The sequence below is a fragment of the Anolis sagrei genome, chromosome 1 (assembly GCF_037176765.1).
Source record: "Anolis sagrei isolate rAnoSag1 chromosome 1, rAnoSag1.mat, whole genome shotgun sequence".
NCBI classification, from domain to species: Eukaryota; Metazoa; Chordata; class Lepidosauria; order Squamata; family Dactyloidae; genus Anolis; species Anolis sagrei.
Genome location: NC_090021.1, coordinates 323,416,796 through 323,428,087, shown reverse-complemented (window position 1 = coordinate 323,428,087; position 11,292 = coordinate 323,416,796). Strand labels below are relative to the sequence as shown.

At 39.0% G+C, this 11,292-nt stretch overlaps 1 long non-coding RNA gene across 1 annotated transcript; it reads left to right on the top strand.

The window, feature by feature from the left end:
• Positions 1-5,417: 5,417 nt before the first annotated feature.
• LOC132761808 (uncharacterized) lies at positions 5,418-10,574 on the top strand. Its single transcript, XR_010909109.1, has 3 exons — positions 5,418-5,498; positions 5,773-5,918; positions 10,479-10,574. It is a non-coding gene; the product is annotated as an uncharacterized lncRNA (long non-coding RNA).
• Positions 10,575-11,292: the final 718 nt, after the last annotated feature.

Here is an 11,292-nt window from a genome sequence, read left to right as displayed (position 1 = left end):
TTATTATATTTTAATCTGTTTTTACTACACTGTAATATTTAATTTCTTTTTAACTTTTGTCTTGAACTTTTCCAACCTGGACTAAAGTGTGGAATTGTTACCCACCTTGAGTCCCCAAGGGGAGAAAGGCAGGGTATCAATAAAGGTAATAATAATAATAATAATAATAATAATAATAATAATAATAATTCCTTAATCTAAATAGATTAATTTGTTTTTGTCATGAAAATCTAAATTATTCTTTAGGAAGCTAGAATTATGTAGTAGTTGAGATCTGGACTATAACTCTGAAGACCAGGGTTCATGCCCACAGTCAGTGACCTTGAGCAAGTTGCACTCTCTCAGCCTCAGAGGGAGGCAAAGGCATGCCCTGTTCACAGGTTCAACTCTTAGAGGTTACTGACTCAGTGGTGATAACATCAAGAGTGTGTTTATCATCCTGCCATCAGCAAGTCCACCAACTTCCCCTACATTGAATTTTCTACAGTTCCCTGAGAGTGCAAGGATAATACCAGTCTGTCTCACAGGGTAATGTGTAACGTGTAGTAGTAGTAGTAGCAGTAGTAGCAGCAGCAGCAGCAGTAGTAGTAGCAGCCATGGTGGCACAAGGAGCTGCGGTAGTGCAAAGAGCCGCTGTGGTGCAATGAGTTAAACTCTTGTGCTGCTGAACTCATGTCCTGAAGGTGGCTGAACTAGTGACCTGAAGCTTGACTTTTCAAATCCACGAGACGGAGTGGGCTTCCATCTTTCAGCTCCAGTTCCTGCCAACCTTACAGTTTGGAAACATGCTAATGTGAGTGGATAAATCGGTGGGAAAAGGCAAAGAGATGCTTCAAGCAATCTTGTCAACCACACAACCAGGAGGTGACAATGCAGGCTCCTTTGCTTGAAAATGGAGAAAATCGCCTCCCCAGAGCCAGAGATGAGTGCCTACAGAAGCTGGAAATGAAAGGAGAAGCCTCTGCCTTTGTTTGTGTTTGTGTTTCTCATTGTATATGATTGTAAAAGCATTGAATGTTTTCCCTATGTATGTAAATGCTGTGATCCACTCTGAGTCTCCAAGGGGAGAGGGGTAGAATATAAATAAAGTGTATTATTATTATTATTATTATTATTATTATTATTAGGAGTAGTAGTAGTAGTAGTAATAGTTGTAAGTTGTAGTAGCAGTAGTAGCAGTAGTAGTAACAGTAAATCATCATCATCCTGCCTTTTCTCCTGTTTAAGACTTAAGGCTGCTTACAACAGTTAAAACAAGCATAGTTAAAAACTCACAGAGCCAAAAAATTCAACTTTGAAAAAAAATTTAAACAAATTAAAATTTTACTTAAAGTAAATAAAATTGAAGAAAATTAATCAAAGAAAACAACAGATAAAAAATAATACAGTAAGGAAAACCAGCAATAAAATACTTAGCATGTTAAATAAGTTCTGTTTCATCCATTTACAAAGTTCCCAAAGGTCTGCTGGAATAAATAAGATAGCAAGGAGGGTGCCAGTCGAAACTCTTGACACAGAGTTGCCTGGGAGCAACCATAAAGGAGGCCCTGTCCCACATTCCCACCAAGTGTGCTTTGCGAGGGCAATGGACCAAAGAGAAGGGCCTCTCGAGAGACTTCAAGATTTGAGCAGGGTCATATTAGAGAATACGTGTTCTGCCATGAACTCCTTAGAATAAAAATGCAATAAAACTGGGGCTAATGAGGTTGGTAAAGGGGGTGGAGGATTTGTTTTAAAGATGTTGCAGTCTATGTAAAAAAGAGGAAATGAAATCTTTTGTTGGATGTACATTGTTCATATAAAAGTATTTTTTAAGGAGCAGGGGAGATTTAAGAGACAGTCAAGCGTTTGCAGGATTCCCCAAAGATTGGCCTTAACAATGAGCCTTTGTGCTAGAATAACTCCGCTAACAATGTCTTCCAGAAGCACTATGTGGATCAACAGCAGTTGCTTGCGTGGAAACATTTTCTCTTCTGGGATTTGGCGTGCAATATGCTTGGGAGTCGCCTGTACACACTGATCCTCTCCTAAGTGCAACGCCAAGAATCATGGACAAGTATTTCTATAAGAAAGCAAAATTTACTACTACGGCTTAAGAAGTACTTAGCAACAGCGGGTACTTCCAGATGAGGCTTTCAATCTTGCATTCGCCTTGCCTCATTCATAGAGGTTTACAGGATGATGTTACTGAGATGACATCAGCTTTTGCTTGTAAGCCTCCTGTTTCTCACTAACGTGTCTATCTTTTTTTTATTTACACACATACTTGTCATATTAAAAGGAGGACAGACAGAATATCTGCAAATTGTCTTTTTGATTGGGTGGAAAAGTAGCATACAGTGGATGGACCCTTCGGATCTACTAGGGCTTGGATACCAAAATTTGTTATTGCTCAAGTATCTCTATATACAATTGCATAGTAAAAGCAGCTTATAATATGGCAAATAACTCAGGGCCGAGGAACTGTGAAAAGCTGGGAGATTAGAGGATGGTTTCTACAATTTAATGCTCGGCATGGCATTTTGCTTTTTGGAATATTATATTTTTGAGCTGGTTGGTTGGCTCCACTGATACACAGCCTGCGAATATGGAGGTCCAACTATAAAAACTAAAATTGCCTCCAGAACATGGCCATATAGCCCGGAAAAACCTACAACAACCCAGTGATCCCGGCCATGAAAGCCTTCGACAATACATTAAAATGATTTTAATATGGAATGAAATGTTTTTAAAATGCTTAAGCTGTACTAATTTTAATTTAATTTTAATTTTTATGTTATTGGAATTGTATGTGTTTAAGGCATTGAATATTTATTTATTTATTTATTTATTTACCACATTTGTATATTGCCTTTCTCAGCCAGAGGCAGTTCACTGTCGGCAGAGATTTGATGACATAATAAATATCAAAATACAGTTAAAACAATTATAAAAACCATTCAATATTTAAAATGTAATATAAAAAGTAAATATATCTGTAAAAACAAGATCCTCTGCATCTGCTTACTAAAATTTGTTCAGGGGGGGGGCTTGCATTTGTCTTTCTCTGAGGTTGAGACTTGGCAAGGTCACTCATTAGATTTCCATGACTGAAGGGGGATTAAACCTTGGCCTCCAGAGTTATATCCCCACACTCAAACTATTATACTGCACAGGCTTTCCATTTCGATTATGAAAATTCTAATCCCAACCTTGATATTTGTTTGATTTTTTAATATAAACCACTATTTAGAAACAAATTAAACATAGTTCTGTTTTTCAAGGCAATGACAGTCATGGACAAACTTAAAAAAAACCAACATGTGGTAAAGGTGATTCTAAACCCACCTCCCTCCACCCTGAATCTTGGTTGCCCTTTGCTCACTGTCCAAACCCCAAAACTAATTAAAATTGGGATTTGAAAAACATGTTTTCTTTTGCAACCTCTGGCCCACAGTCTTGATTTCTGTCAAAACAATAACGTAGCCTTTGTGTTAAGTTGGACTACATTTGAAGCACAATTCCTATTGTAGCCATCCAGGCAGCATTCTCTAATATTTTGCTTTTCTGTTTTATTGTTCTGCTTTTCTATTCTATAACAGAAATTGTATAAGATCAAGCAAATGGGAGGTCTAGTTTTCTCTATTACACTTTGCAAATTAGCAGTATCTTGTTACAAGAAATGAATCTCCATGTGAAAAGTTATAGTAATTGGATGAGATTAAAAAATGGGGTATTCAACTATTTACTTGGACTTTACTTGCTGACTACACTTGGAGTAATCCTCATAAGATTACTAGGGTTAGTTGCGATTTATGGCCATTTCATACTACACATTTTTAGCACTATAATTTCATTTTAATTGTTCTATAGATTTGCAGTTTAGGGACAGGTGCCATAAGGATATAAGAAGTTATAATATAGTATGATGATTGGCATAGTGTGTTTGTCTCTCTATTAAATACTGGAAACTGGAACAGGAATACAGAAATAAGAGCATGAAAACTTCCAAATCATGTAAATCCAAAACCAAGGCTTGACTTGAAACAAGAACCAGGGAATTCAGGCCTAGCTTCTCACTCAAACGTCATGTTGCCTGAACTGAATATGGGTTCACATAGGCTAATTATAAACAGACATGAAGTCATGACATCTTCCATGGATTTTATCTGTTTCCCATGAAGCCTTGTTGATCTACAGAGGTGACTATCTGTCCTAATTTGCAAATTTAATTCTTTGCTTAGTTCCATATTGCCAGGTGTTGTCCCATGAGTTTTCTGCCAATTCGTCTTCACTCGAGCCCTTATCTAGGGATGTTGTTTCTGTCTCCTGTGACTGGCCTTGAAGGTCAGAGGCAATTGCATTCTCTTGGCCTGTATCACTATCTGAGGCAATTGTTTTTTCTTGTTCTTTATCACTTTGAATCCCAGGAAAGCCCACAATCCCTTCGGAGTCTAACACATCAGTGAGTTAGCTGTTGTGACTACTGAAACTGCTGAACTACAACAGTATTATACAAAATCAGATATAGAGCAATTACAGCTAGCCCTCCACATTCACTGGTGTTAGGGGCAGAGGTCCCCTGTGAAAGTGAAAAATCTTTTTCCTGTCATTCTTGCTGTAAAATTGGTATTTCTTCATGGAAGGGAAAATAATAATTATCACAGAGGTACATGTTAAGTTTTCCGCTGAAGAGGAAATAGTAACATTTCAGTTTTAACTGGAAGATGTCATAGGACAAGATAATTACCCCTGAATTTGATTTCTGGATTGGAAGACATCTAGTTGGCAGTGGCGCTTCCCCATCACATGTGAGCTGTGTGGCTTCCCTACACACTGGACCCCTGGATTCCTTATGGAACATGGGAGGCTTCCCATGTTCTGGATCAAGCGTCCTAGGATGCTTGCACCCCAGCTCATTGATGGAGCCCTGCTGGAAATCAGCTTGTGTTGTGTGATGGGCAATGTGGAGCTGCATTGACCAGTTGTGCTGCAAGTATCTTAGGATGCTTGCAGCCCATCGTGTAATGCAGTCTTATGATTGGTGAATTTCCCCTGTTGTTGATGCATGTCTCCAAGTTGTTTCTGAGGTTTGGTGATCCTAGGGCAACCCTATCATAATGTTTTCTGGGACTGAGAGAAGGTGACTTACCAATGGCCACCTAGTACCTTTCCATAGCTAAGTGAGGAATCCAATTTTCATCTTCAAAGGCCAAGCCACTTCACTTTTCTATACATCACAGCACTTAAAAGTTTTCCAGATGTAAAAGTACAGAGTCTTCTTGGGAAATTCAATAGTCTCTGTCTAAAAATGGGCAATTAGATCAACATAAGGGATTACCTCAATCTCAAAGGTAGATATTTTTCTGTTGTTAATGGAGTTGAAATTTATTATTTATCTTTTTTTTGCATTTTCTCCCTGGTCCCTTTATGGCCAAGATAAGGAGTGACCTCTCCCTGCATTGATATCCCTCTGGACTATCTTTACCAACAAGAGAGATGACATCTGAGACAAAAATGTAGGTCATTGACTATAACATCATCACTTTTCTTTTCCTGTATGAATTTAAATATTTTCTGACTCATGAAAAAGCCAGTGAAGCTTGCATGATTTATTTTCTGCAGTTTGCTTGGCCAGTAAAGATAAGACATGGATTTTTGATTTTGTTGTATTGTGCTGTATGGCCAAAATGGCTAACCATGAATATGTTATCTTCCCCTCGTCACTCTAGTCTCAGTTGCTGCCTCAACTTGTAGTGGCAATTAATTTTATTTCTTTCATTTAAACTACAGGATATCCCTAATCTCTAATATCCCAAATCCCACTTCATTTGGCTTTCGGTGTTCTATCTGGACTGGTGTGTGCCAAGAGAAGGGGAAAACAAAGCATTGAATCAGTATATAAAAAAAGAGCAAGCCTAGCACCAGAACTTGGAAAGGTACCTTTTTTGATTTCTGTTGCCAGAATTCCGAGCCAGCTATTTCGAGAATTCTGGGAGTTATAGTCCAAGAGGAACTTATTCTGGCTGGATCTCAAATAAATAGGGCCCCAAGGATGGAGCAGCTTTGACACCTTGCCTTCTCTTGACAATTCTGCAGCATTGTAGCCAAATTGAGCAACTTGTGTAGAATTGCAGAAGCCAGAAACTTAAAGCTGAGTTTTTGCTGATTTCTGTTTAAAATAAATAAATAGCATTGAACTGGAAGATGTGTGGTGGTCTGAGGATAGGCAGGTGTCAAGCAACCTGCAGAAGTTGCAAAAAATGGCTAGAATCACTAACCCAGCATTTCTCAACCTGGGGGTCAGGACCCTTGGGTTGGGAGGGTTGCAAGGGGGGATGTCAGAGGGGTCAGCAAAGACTATCAGAAAACATAGTATTTTCTGTTGGCCATGGGGGTTTTGTGTGGGAAGTTTGGCCCAATACTATCATTGGTGGGGTTCAAAATGCTCTTTGATTGTAGATAAACTATAAATCCCAACAACTTCAACTTCAAAATATCAAGGTCTATTTCCCCCAAACTCCACTAGTGTTCACATTTGGGCATATTGAGTATTTGTCCACCTTGTTCAGACACAGAGGAAGCCTGTGAGGACAGCAGGAGACCCAATTCCAGGACTATCAGGTTTGTGTGGGAACCTGCAGTCAGGTCCTGGGATTTTTTGTCTTCCATTTAAAACCCACATTTTGGCACTGTCTGGAAGTGCCCTCTGCAAACTGCACATTGATTCTGGATTGGCAACATCACACTCTTGTTTCCCTCCTTTTGGTTCTTTAACAATATTTGGATTGAAAACAACATATTTGGATCTTATCTTTAGTAGTCTCACTTATCCAACCTTTGCTCATCCAATGGTCTGTATTATCCAACACAGCCTGCTTCCTGCCCAGATCCACAGCTGTTTTGATACATTGCCATGTTTTGGTGCTTAATTAGTAAATACAGTAATTACTACATAATGTTACTATGTATTGAAGTGCTTTTTCTGTTGATTTGCTGTAAAACTTGATGTTTGGGTGCTTAATTTGGAAAATCATAACATAAATTAACATTTAATATTCTTTTCTTTAATCCCTCCTTATTATCCAATATTTTCACGTTTCCAACGTTCTGCCGGCCTGTTTATGTTGGATAAGTGAGACTCTACTGTACTTTAAAATAGAAGACTATTTCTGGGGGCAGGGTCTGCCCCTTATAAAAGAGGACATATGGCTAGTTTAGAAAGTCCCCAAAGAACTAAAAAATGAACCTTGTTGAATAGGGTTTTTTGTGTGTGTGGTTAATATCTCCGAATAAACATGTTTAAGCTCAGGCTCAGGCTGTAAATCTTTCAGCACTCTGAGTGCCAAACAAATGTTAGCAATGGTGGAAAGTATTTAGAAAATTTCGCTGATGTGGAAAAGGCCGAAGGAAATGAGTCGGAAGGAAGTCTGGGTAAAACAAAGAGAAAAAAAAGGGCGGAGGGGAATACCAAGCGCTGAAGGACAACTTGTCCTGCCGTAGGAGCAAAACCCAAGATCCTTAAAGTCCTGCAGGTGAGCCAGGTTGGAAAGGAAGAATGAAAGAAAAGAAAGAGGTCTCCAATGATGGCATCCTTTCAATTTCACCTTCCTGTAGCATTTTCTGATTGGAGATACATAAAAATATTATGTTAACTAGGGAGGAAATGATTTTTTTTTAAAAGCATATTTTGGCTGTGTTTGGACTTTAATTGCAGAGTACATCTTGCTTTTGTCATTAGAAGAGGTCAGTCAGGTTTGCTGAAGAAATTATTACGCTCTGCTTGCCATTGGTTAAAGCTTAACAGGAGTAGCTTGCCGTCATTCGTTCTGAGCTCCAAGCTTCTTTTTTTATGCAGAAAGGAACCAAAACATAACAAAACAGAAACAGCCCAAACAATGAATGGACAAATGTTGGGGGAATTTAGACGAGGACAACGGAGGAGAGCATGAAATTCTCTTGGCAAGGACTGGGATCCAGGAGGAAAGGTTAAGATAACTTGGCATCTCCTGCCAAGTTTGGAAGAAGAACATGAGGGACAGCGATCACCGGAAGCATAAAGGAATGTTATAAAGAGGACAAGGATCAATTATTCTCATTAGTCAATGAGGGCGGAACAAGCAGTAATTGGCTTGAGCAGAAAGGGAAGTTTTAGGTTAAATATTCTGCCGGATTGTACCAGGCCTCTTTGACAATGGAGTAAAACTGCCAGAAAATGTTGTGCAACAGCTTTTGCCAGAATTATTCCAAGGCAGAGGTACCAGTTTGTAGGAATAGTTATAGAATAATTAAATCAATCCTGCCACAGAGTGAGAGAGGGTGGGCAAAGGGGATCTATTCGATGGTCAGTGGCTCAAAAGGTGCAACAACTCAAGAGGTATTTTCAGTGGATTGCTAGTGTTTAAATTAAGTGAATGTCAAATGAGTCAAAGACAGTAAAAGATGGTGCAAGCTGTCCAAATGTGGTTATTATTTTTTATTGCATCTGTTATCCAGATTTCTTGTTTGAGCAGTGCAATGTGCTATACTCATTAGCCCTGATTTGCCTTCAGGTATTAATCGCAGATACGTATTTTATATAATAGGGTCACATAAAAATTTCTCAGGCAAAAAGGGGTCACAAGTAAAAAAGATTTAAGAGTAGTGTTTCTCAACGTTCCTGGTGCCATGACCCCTTAATATAGTTCCTCATGTTGTCGGGAACCCCAGCCATAAAATTATTTTTGTTGCTACTTCATAACTGTAATTTTGCTACTGTTATGAAGTGTAATGTAAAAATCTTATATGCAATATGTATTTTCATCCACTGGATGAAATTTGGCACAAATACCCGATATGTCCAAATTTGAATACTGGTGGGATTGGGGGTAGGGATTGATTTTGTCATTTGGGAGTTGTAGTTGGTGGGATTTATCATTAATCTGCAATAAAAGAGCATTCTGAACTCCAACAACAATGGAATTGAACCAAACTTGGCACACAGAACTCTCCTGACCAACAGAAAATACTGGAAGGGTTTGGTGGGCATTGACCTTGAGTTTTGGAGTTGTAGTTCATCTATATCCAGAGAGCACTGTGGACTCAAACAGTGATGGATCTGGACCAAACTTGTTACAAATACTCAATATGCTGAAATTTGAACACTAGTGGAGTTTGGGAAAATAGACCTTTACATTTGGGAGTTGTAGTTCCTGGGATTTATAATTCACCTACAATAAAAGAGCATTTTGAAACCCACCAACAGTAGAATTGGGTCATAGTTCCCATACAGAACTCCCATGACCAACAGAAAATACTGTGTTTTCTCATGGTCTTTGGTGACCCTTCTGACACCCCCTCACGACCCCCTCCCAGGTTGAGAAACTCTGTTCTAGATGAACAGTTCAGACCTTGGAAAAGTTGCAAATGGACCATGGAATCCTAATCTAACCTAACAATTTTACAAAGCTTTGGTAAGTTATTTTTTGGAGTACAACTATCAGAATGCCACACATCTAGTGAGAATATTGGGCTTGGAAACTCTGGAGCTCCTTTCTTTCAAAAGTCAGACTGACACCCTCTTACTGTCTTCCCAAGGGTGCTGAAAAAATGTTTATTCCAGCAAGCCATTAATTTGGGATTTTTGGGAGGGGCGGGGAGAAGCAGTTCTTGTATAACATCCTCTTCTTTGACTTGTTGTTGAAATGGTTTATGTTTTAAATTGGTTTTAATTTCAATGTACTGTCGAAGGCTTTCATGGCCGGAATCACTCAGTTCTTGTGGGTTTTTTCGGGCTATATGGCCATGTTCTAGAGGCATTTCTCCTGACGTTTCGCCTGCATCTATGGCAGGCATCCTCAGAGGGTGAGGTCTGGAGCTGGGAAAAAAGGGGGTTTATATATCTGTGGAAAGACCAGGGTGAGACAAAAGGCTACTGTAGGATGGGCTAGGTGTGAATCTTTTCAATTGACCACCTTGATTAGCATACAGTCAGCCCATTGTATGCTAATCAAGGTGGTCAATTGAAAAGATTCACACCTAGCCCATCCTACAGTAGCCTTTTGTCTCACCCTGGTCTTTCCACAGATATATAAACCCCCTTTTTTCCCAGCTCCAGACCTCACCCTCTGAGGATGCCTGCCATAGATGCAGGCGAAACGTCAGGAGAAATGCCTCTAGAACATGGCCATATAGCCCGAAAAAACCCACAAGAACTGGTTTTAATTTTTTAACAGTTTAGTTGATCTTTAACCTTTGTATATTGCGAACTTTTATCTATGTTTTAACCTTTGTAGGCAACCTTGTGCCTCAAAACTGGAGAAAAGCTGGGAAATAATAACAATGGCACAAAACTTAGGGGATAAAGGAAGAAACAATGAACCCCTAAATCAGACCAGGTAGATCAGTCTCTGTAGCTGCCAAATAGTTAACACTGTGGCATAATGGAAAAATGAACAGTTAAAATATCAGTTCTAAGCTTCCCTGAACATATGGTTAATGATTTCTCTCTGTTTTCACAGGTCAGAGAACTGGATGAGCCTCATGTTAAGAACTATCATGAAAGCCTGAACTGTACTACTGGTAATAAAAGCAACGGCTGAGTGGCTGGAAACGTATTGGTGTCATACACATGCACATGTTCCTGTATGCATACGGTTGTATTTATTTGCCCATTGCACAACAGATGAATTAAGTTCATGATTGCGTCAATGGAGTTCCCCAAGTGTAACCATTTCACATACACATTCTTGGATGATCTGTAACTATCTGTTTTTGGCCTTCTGTGTGCCACTTGATTCACTGGAACTATGAAAACAACGGTTGTGCTTTCCCTATTGCTCAACGGGGAATAGGCAAGAGCTTTGACAGATGTGCAATGGCTTGTACAACATCAGTATTTATCAGCATTTATATTTAGGGGTGTTTGGTGAAAGCGCTGTCACTATATAAGATGTACAGTATGCAGTACAATATACCATATGTAATTATTAAGCCTGGGTAACAACAGAAAAATTTGTTTCTAAACTCGTTTCGTTTTTAGGGGTCCATCACGTTTCGTTTTTTAAAAGAATTCCGAAATTTTCCTTTTAAAAATTTCAAAATTTACGAAATTTCGTATAATTACGAATCGATTCGTTAATGGCGGACGCAATTGCGCAATATGCTAAAAAAACCTCCAAATGGGACAGGGGGAACTTCTGGAGCTTCCCTCTCCCTCTGTTGTTGACTGTTGGTGTGATAATTTATTTTTTATCACTGAAAAAACAAACAACAACTATAAAACTTGCACCAGACATACGGAAATAATTACGAAACAATTACGAAACAATTTCG